Source organism: Megascapheus bottae, chromosome 1 (assembly GCF_031878675.1).
Source record: "Megascapheus bottae isolate mThoBot1 chromosome 1, mThoBot2.hap1, whole genome shotgun sequence".
In the NCBI taxonomy this organism is placed as follows: Eukaryota; Metazoa; Chordata; class Mammalia; order Rodentia; family Geomyidae; genus Megascapheus; species Megascapheus bottae.
In genome coordinates this window covers 61,165,817-61,174,949 of record NC_143509.1, presented here as the reverse complement: position 1 = coordinate 61,174,949, position 9,133 = coordinate 61,165,817, and the positions used below count along the sequence as shown (strand labels likewise).

Below are 9,133 nucleotides of genomic sequence, written 5' to 3'. Positions count from 1 at the left end.
TGTCGGAATCTACAATTTCTTGAAAGCGGGCATTAAGAACTTTATGTATATTTAGAAGACATCTGAACTCAGACACTGCAATAAAGTGGCATATTTGGGCAATATCAGTTTATTTCATTTTGTCTTTCCTCCTAACATATACTACATTAAGGTAAAATTTATCTTCTTATTGTTCCTCTATAGCCTGTCTTCAGCAACAGAGCATCACTTTTACTAACCCTACTGATTAGCAGTGTTTCAAGAATAATTAGTATTCATAGTTGTGAATTTACATCAGTAATCGAGTATTTTAATTCAATTATACTTGTTATATTGAGATTCTTAAATACTTAATTTGATAAGCATTTACCATTTTATCTCATTTGTGCTTTTTAACCTATCTCTGAGGAGAGGACTAGCCTTAAGAAACCTCATTAATTCAGCCAAAGGTACACTGTAGCAAGCCCTGCTGCTTTAAGTTTCCTTGTGGGAAAATAATTCCATTTTACAAAATAAAATAGTTATTAAGGACTGGGTGCCAGAATTGAATTTTGTGTTAATATTTTGTTAAGGCTGTTTTAGTTATTAAACTTGATTACATAGGCTTACTTTAGGAGACAGTTTGGTATATTGCAAAGAATATTCTCTTGATATTTTGACTGAAATTTCATTGAATTTAACATGTAATTCAGGGAGATGTTTGTACCTTATGACGCTGAAATTTCCCAATTGTGCACTTGTTTCATTGGACAATTTTAGTTGTCTGTTCTTATCAATATTTCAAAATTATTGTTCATAAGAGCTGTACTTATTTTTAATGGTTATTTCTAGTAGCTTTATGGCTTTTGTTAAAAATGAATTGTATTGATTACAATGCTTATATTTTGAATTGGTTGTTGCTAGTACAAAAATGTGCTTTTCCTATTAATATATTAGTTTTGATGAATTAGAATAACTTAACCATTCATCAAGCTTTAGACTAATCCTTAATTCATTTATTAGAAGATCCACAAAGAAAGACGGAAAACCAGTAAGTGTAATTATGCTAGGCAAAACAGCTAATAACATTGATGCATGAAAATCCAGTCATTTTGTGTGTATGTTGTCCTACATTTTGAACTCTGGGCCTAGACATGGTCTCTCTCTGTGCTTCTTTTGCTCAAGGTTAGTCCCCTACAACTTGAACCATGGTTCCACTACTGTGTTTTATTTATTTTTTGGGGGGGTTAGTTTATTGAAGATAAGAGTCTCATGTACTCTCCTCTCTGGGCTGCCATGTAACCACTATGCTCAGAGCTCATCCTCCTGAGTAACTTGAATTATAGGTATGAACCACTGGCACCCACAGGTCCAGTCTGATTATCCCTACTAATAATTACAGAGTGATCTGGGAAGAAGACATACTAAAGCTTGGAAAGAACAAAACACCACTATTAAACACATCACACACCTGGACTGGGGCCACTGACATCCTCTCTTCTAGTATTTTCTACTCATTATTTCTTTCGTTTTGTAGCATGAGTATAAATAAAGAAAACTATACACATCAGAAATGCATCGCTTGATTTTTCCAGATGGTGAAAGGTCCGTGCAAACAATACCAGGAACATTCAGAAGTGCCCTTAAATTCTGAAGCTTATAATAATCTGTCCAGTTACCCAAGCCAGAAAACCATCCCTACATATCTGTAAATCACTAACACAAACTCATGATACTATTCATGCTGACATCTGCCACTTTTTTCTAAGCTTTATTAACACAGCCTACTTCTAGACGTGTACCTGTTTTACAAAGATCTTGGGAGGCTCATGACTGGCTCTCCTCCTCTCCCTTTGTGAATGGTGACTTTCACTTATTCTGTGTGAAGTCACCTCAAGAAGTCTCCCTTGAGCCCTCCCACCGAATTCCACTCCCAACTCCCATCCTTCAGTCTATTGTTCAATCCCTGCAATACTTGAAATCTTTTGTAAATTACAGTTTTTCTCAGACCAATTAAATGTACATTGTGTTTGGAGATCAATTTGCCTTTACTGGCCACCTTTGTATATTTATTTCCATTTGATTTTAATTATAATATTGTTGGCGCAAACTGTGATTCCTAAGTTCGTATGTTCCACCCAAACAAGGTGTAGAAACTGGTCCTCCACGGGATAATGCAGATGTTCTAATGTGAGTGCAGAAAAAAATATGTTTCCCACTAAGATAAGATGATTATTCTCACCATGAAGGTTCTATGAATCAATACACAAAGTCAAGGTATCTTCTTGTTCATTTAAGACCCAGAGATGAGGTCATGCCTGAAACATATTTCCCTATACTTCATGAGAACTCTAATATACAGATCCAGCCACTTCATTTTATTACAGGGCCACAGTTTCCTGTCATTCTGGGGGTTTTGTTTCTCTTCTTTTAATGTCTGTGTTGAAGGAAGGAAAGAAACACTTCAGAAATGTAAGATTAGTTTTCTAAATCATAAAGATGAGCTTTGTAATCATTTTCCTTTAAGCAAGGAATTAAAGGATAATAAAAGCCCTAATTAAGGACCTTGTTAGCTTAACTAGATTTTCATATGCAAAACACTGTTATGAAAAGCTGCTATAGAAAGAAAATGCCTCCTGTCCACAACAAACTCAAAGGAAAGCATTTCTACTTACATTCTTCTTCCATGTTCCTGCCTATTTGTTTCATAGCCAGTCATTTCTCTTCATCCTCTCACTGGTGTCATCTCTTTGGGGTTTTCCAGTATTTCTACTTTCTTTAAAATTTTGAAATGATAGAAGGTGCACCTTCTATCTGGCAAATATCATGTAACCCTTCTATTAATTACAATAAAAATATATGAAAAAAAACTTTGAAATGAATTAATACTTTTTAAAATTTCAGCTACAAAACACTGAGCCCATTAATGTGATCCCAGCACTAATCTAAGAGATTGGGAGGCATAGATTAATATAGAAATTTCTTTTCTGTCCTTCTTGTCCCGTGGCCCATTCCCTCATCATTAGCCTCCTCTCTAATTACTTACTTCTAGTTCTTCTCCTTTTACCTTAAGGCACAATTCCTCTTTCAGGGTGAACATACTAACTTATCATTTCAGCTCTTTTCTTCCTTTCTACAATAAGTCATATTAGTTACTTCCAATGTACCCATTTCTAGAGCTGCTATTACCAAACATCTCTGGTCTTTCTATGCTTTTGTGATTGTACATTAAAATAGTCCAGTACATTAAAATAGTCCAGTAATAGACATGAGACATATATACATGTATATATGGATAGAACGAGAGAGAGAGAGAGACAGAGAGTATTGGAGGCTTGACTTTGGGCAAAATCATTCTCGATAGTCTGAAAATCACAGTAACATATTTTTCTCCACAGAATGGTATTGTACTCTTTTGCCAGTCCTGGGACTTGAACGCAGGGCCTGAGCATTGTCCTTGGGCTTCATCAAGGCTAGAGCTTTACCACTTGAGCCATAGTGCCACTTCCGGCTTTTTTCTATGTATGTGGTACCAAGGAATTGAACCTGGGTAATGGTGTATGCTAGGCAACCACTCTACCACAAGCCAAACTGCCAGCTAGTATTTTGTACTTAATGATTAGCCTTATACATTACAGAATTCTTCAAGTGAGAAGCTAAGCGACTTCATATTGTTTTACAGTAAAATTATTTGGCTTTTGGCAACAAATGCAAATTCCAAAGGATTTGTAGTTCCCAAAGTAACGTCTGAAATTCTATTCTCAAGTTACTAAGTAAGAATGACCTGCAATGGGTTCCAAGAGTTTGTCTAATCTTAGAAAATAAACACAAAACAAAACAACAATAACAAAAATAACCCGCCAAGAAGGCAGGCACTCATGCCTGTAATGTTAGCAACTTATGAGAATGAAATCTGAAGAATGGCAGCTTAAGTCATATCCAGGTAGGAAACATTGCTAGAATTCATACTTGGTATATAGGCAATTCTCCCTTAAGACTGAGAGGCTCCCCTTGAGATCCTAGCAACAGCAGAAGCATAAACTAGGCATAAGATGGCTGAGGCGTAAGTCTACTTATAAGGAGATACAACATAAAATAATAATTAATTATAACGAGGAGGAGGAGGAGGAAGAAGAGGAGGAGGAGGAAAAGAACAGGGATAGAGGCATGACTCAAGTGGTAGAGTGTCTGAAACAATTGTAAGTTAAATAACAATTGTTCTTCATTGACAGTCTCTTGTCATCTTTATGTACCCTAACCATATCACACTGTACTAGAACCCAAAATACCAAATAAAAACTTCCTTCAAAATGTGAAACTGACCATTATAAATATTTGATCAAATAGCATGAAAACACTGAGCTATACAAAAAGCAAAGAGATATTTTTTTTCTGGCAGCATTCTTTTTTATTGCTGTTAATAATCGTTGCATACTTCTATTTTCTGGCAACATTCTTTTTTTATTGCTGTTAATAATTGTTGCATACTTCCAATGCATTAGAGTGGGAGTAGCAAGAACCATGATCCCCAGAATGTACATTATTGATCTCTAAAGGACTTCACTGAAGAAATGAGCCCAAGCTAGGAAGACAAAGTCAGCAGGGGTGCTTACACAACTGCTGCTGAATTGGCTGAGGAGACAGCTGGGAGTGAGAAAGGAGACTATGGGAAGTGAAAAAGCAGGTAGATCATTCTTATCAGTCCAGTAACTGTGAGCCAGACAAGGACAGGGCACTCAGTGAGCTTGAAAGTGCAACTTGAAAGAGGACTAAAGGCGGAAGAGGGAATTATTAGCTATTTCGGTATGACTTTTTAGAAAAAAGGGTAATAAAATATTAACTCTTCATTGCATGAGGTTACATTCTAAGAAAATAATGACTAAAAAAAGGGAAAGTTGGTAGTGAAAGAAATTAATATATTGTATGCATAAATACAAAATATTCTTCAGTTATTCAATACATACTTGGTTATAATATGCATAGAATGAAGTTGTCTTGTGTGTATGAACATGTAAGCTTAAATATAAAGATAGTAAGAGTTCCGCTTTGGCCTCAAGTTTTCAGACTTCAAGAATAATGGGTTAGATATGTAGCAGTTTAAAACCCAGTGTATTAAATATAGAACATACCAGGACGATTCAATAGTTGCCTTAAGTCTGAAAACAAAATATTTTGGCTTACCAATGCATGCCATTAGGAATTTTTGGTTTGAAATGTTAAATCTGTATCAGTTTTTAGTTTACTTTACTTACATATTAAGTAATATAATTAATGTTCAATGATTGCCATTGTTTGACTTGGATGTAATGGTCTTCTTTACATGGGTTGAGACAGTACCTTCTTCCTGCAATTTGGCCAGTTCTCTCCATAAGAAATCAATTTCTTGGGTATCTTGCAGTCTCCCTAAATAACATCTGAATTTTGTTGTTGTTGTTGTTGTTTTAATCACTTAAGTCCTTTAACAAAAAGTGGCCCCCCAAAACTTATCAGGCAGTTGACAATTGAATAAACATCTTAAAATACTAATAAGCTTAAAGAAGAAAAGTAAAATTGACTCACAATATGATATAAGAACGTATCATTAACATGTAAGTGCTCTAACAATTGAGCTATCTCCAGCCCTTGCTTCTGATGAGGCAGATATTACTAATATCAAGTGTCATATTTTTTTTGCAGATAAGGAAACTAAAGCACAGAGAGGTTAAATAAATGAAGAAATTGTACAGGCATGTTTCTTCTCTTTACTGAATTTCAACCCTTAAGAAATCAATGCTTGGCTGAAAAAAAATGTGTTCTAGAAAAAGAAGAAGAATGCTAATTTTTTTATCCCCTGGACATTCTTTCCAAAATTTACAACCAGATGAAAACAGAGGGATATAATGAAAAGTGAAATGTAATCTCCTTTGACACTCTAAGAGATATGAGTAATATATACATGGTGTTCCTTTAGGAAATCAGAAATAGATATCATTTTTAACCCCAATTATTCAGCTAAGCTAGTCCCACTTTCTCTCTCTTGGGATATTTTTCTCTAAGAAAAGCAGCAAGTATACCTGAGTTTGACATTTTCATTTTCTCAGAGCTAATATGCCAAAGAAGAGGACCCCAGCAGAGAGCTGCCCAACTAAAGCAGTGGTAGTGACAGTGGCAGATGGAAAGGAAACCATTGGCGTATTGGAAATAATCAGCCATCATCCCACAGCTGGGAAAGCAGCAAGAAATGAAGATAGGGCGTTCTCCTCATTAAATCTGTAATTAAGGCTCATTCTGCTTTGTTGACTTCCTGCTGTGTAGATAGGTAATACCCTCTCTGTACTGGGGTGAGGGAACCCCTAGAAATGTCAGAGTGATAAGTTAATCAAAGGGTTATGTGGAGATAAAAGCGAAGTTGGTAAGAGACTTAGAAGGATCCACACATAATAATGAAATCATTGTGATCGATTTTCACATGCCAATCTGAATCTGATGTGGAACTCGAAGAATGTGGAAAAATATTCCACATCTGAGTTTGCCAGTATGAATTTTCATGTCAGAAATCAAACTCAGAAAGCATTTTGCAATTTTAATAGTTATAATTCTGTGGTATAAATGAATATAATAAAATTTAATTTGCATTAATTAGTACCTTTAGCAAGACTGTAAGAAGTGTGGCAAAGTCACCAACCGAGGACATACATGTTACAGGAGCAATTCAGAATGACTTGTAGGAAAGAATTCTTTCTCTGTAACACCAGTATTTAGGCATGTATTCAAATGTTGATAGATTTATTTAATAATTCAATCGTGATTTGTCTTTGATGAGTTTATATAAACACATTTCATTGTTACTCTCATACTAGCCTATACAACCTCTTGAGGTAATAAATACTAAAAACTTACTAATCTTGGCATAGGTACTACTTTCATGTCTAGACTAATAAATTTCCTTTTTCTGATTTAAGGAGTTCATTCACTTCATATTTTCTGAAACTGAATATACCCATTCTAAGCTTTTATAATTTTACATAAATAGGTAAACTACAGTTATAACCCTGTAAGTATTTTCAATTTAGAAAATACTTGAAATAACTATTGAATAAAATGTGGGTTTTTTAAAAAAAAAACTTCCAGTATTGTTTAAAATAATCATAATATACAATTCTTGACTTTAACAGCAGAAAATAATGGATTATATAAATAAATTATGAATTCCCAAATGACTAAAGTAGTTGTGCCACAGAAGATAATATATGTACAGTGAAGAAATAAAGAAACCCATAATCTTTTGCTTTATTTTTATGTATAGCTTAGGACAAGGTTTAAAATTCCTACAAACGTAGTTGTTAAATTCTGTCATCATGATATTTGTAAGGAAAGGTCTTTTTGTCTTTTTTTTTTAATGGATTAGAAATATCCAAGAATCAGAAGTCAACACTTGGACTATAAATCTGTCCCTTTCTAGATATATAACCGTGGTCAGCAAATATGCCCTGTAATAAATCATCAGAGACTATTTCCTTCTACCTCAAAAGGGGATTAAATATAACAACAGTCTAACACAGCCTCTAAGAGAAGACTTTGTAAATATTAAAAGACTGTGAAGATTTAAGTTACTTTATTTCTAACCAGTCTCTAATCCTTTCCTAATCCAGTTCCATTTTCTTGGGAAGAGAAAATACCATTGTTCTATATCGCTCCCAACATCATCAGATTCTTGTGAAGACAGTAACCAGCAATGCCCTCATAACAGAATAAGAAAAAATATATTTTTTTAACTAGGCAAATAGATAACCAGACATAGCTGTTTGCTGAAAACTTTCAAATTTAGCTTTCAACGCGTTTAAAATCAGTGCCCTTTGAAATGGTTGTATGCTCACAAATCAATGGAGAAGAACATTAGTAGGGGCCCAAGATTGCATGTTGCTAGCAAGGTCCCAATCGTCCAGAGAACATACATCTAAACCCCACTTAGAGCAGGAAGGTTCTAGACCATCTAGGGACATTCTCCAATTGCAGGCAAAAGTCCTGGGTTGTTATGTATATCTAAAGCATTCAAAATGAGTTCACATGAAAATGAATAGCTTCTGTCGAACTAGCCATATTTCAAGTCTTCCCTGGCACACAAGGCAAGCACCCTGCAAAGCAAACACATAGAACATTTCCACCATGACCAGAAGCTTCTAGTGAAAAACTCCATGGGAGAACTACAGAGAAAAATCCACCTTCATTTGGCTGGCTTTTCCTTACCTGCATGGCAACTTAATCATGTTCTTGTGTGTTTATTTGGTACCAGTAGTTTACTCATTCATATATGGGTATGATAGAAATGGCATCATTGTGAGACTCAGACTTTAGGCCATGATGACAAGGGGAAGATGGGTTTTGTGGGAGTTCGAGCTTTTAGAGAGAGGAGAAGAGAAAATGAATGTCAACCCCTCCCAGCAGGAAGGAGAAGAGGGTCCAATGATGCCCAGAGAGAGAATGACTAAGAGCCAGCCTTGCTCCTCTCTAGGAAGAGTGAAGAGATGTTAATCAGCACACTATTGTGTACAGAGGGTTCTCTCAGGAGAAGAGCCGCACATCTGTCCTCCTTCACCCATCAAAAAGGCCCAGCAGCTGAAAATGCTTGTGTCAAATCTCCACTCAGCCACTTTTTCCTCCCTGCTTTCCCTTCCTGGTTCATTTGCTATTCTATGGGGCTGTTTAGCAATAAGCTCTTCATCTGATTAACATTTCAAACCCATTGTTGGTCTGTGCTGGCTTAAATGAACTAATCATCATTAGTACTTCAAAACCTGTCTGGCTATGCCTTCAAGGGGAAAAAAATAAAATAAAAAAAGGAAAAGAAGAAGAGGAAAAGGAAACAAGTCTGAGTCATTAAATGTGTTATCCTTCAGTAGTTGGTCAAGAGTTGACTCAAATGCTGAATCCTGAGCATTTTTGTTACAAATCCATTCATAAACACAGGTAAGAAGAGCCAGAGCAGTGGATGTGGAACTTTGCGTGTTTATCTGCTGGGCAACAAAGGAAAGAGGCATCTTCCTCAGGAAACCGAAGGAGGCAAGCCCAGGAAGGTATTCATCGCCTTCTCTCTCTTTCCTTCTTCTTTGTAAAGCATTTGTAAGAAGTCAGGAAAGCAAGGCTTACTGGAGCAATTTATCTTCTATGCTTTCTGCTTTGTCTGTACTGGAAGATT

General features: G+C 35.6%; 1 long non-coding RNA gene across 1 annotated transcript; it reads left to right on the top strand.

Annotated features, from left to right (window-relative positions):
• Positions 1-3,787: 3,787 nt before the first annotated feature.
• LOC150069310 (uncharacterized) lies at positions 3,788-6,223 on the top strand. The gene is made up of 2 exons (XR_016535382.1): positions 3,788-3,901; positions 6,039-6,223. It is a non-coding gene; the product is annotated as an uncharacterized LOC150069310 (long non-coding RNA).
• The last annotated feature ends 2,910 nt before the right edge of the window (positions 6,224-9,133 follow it).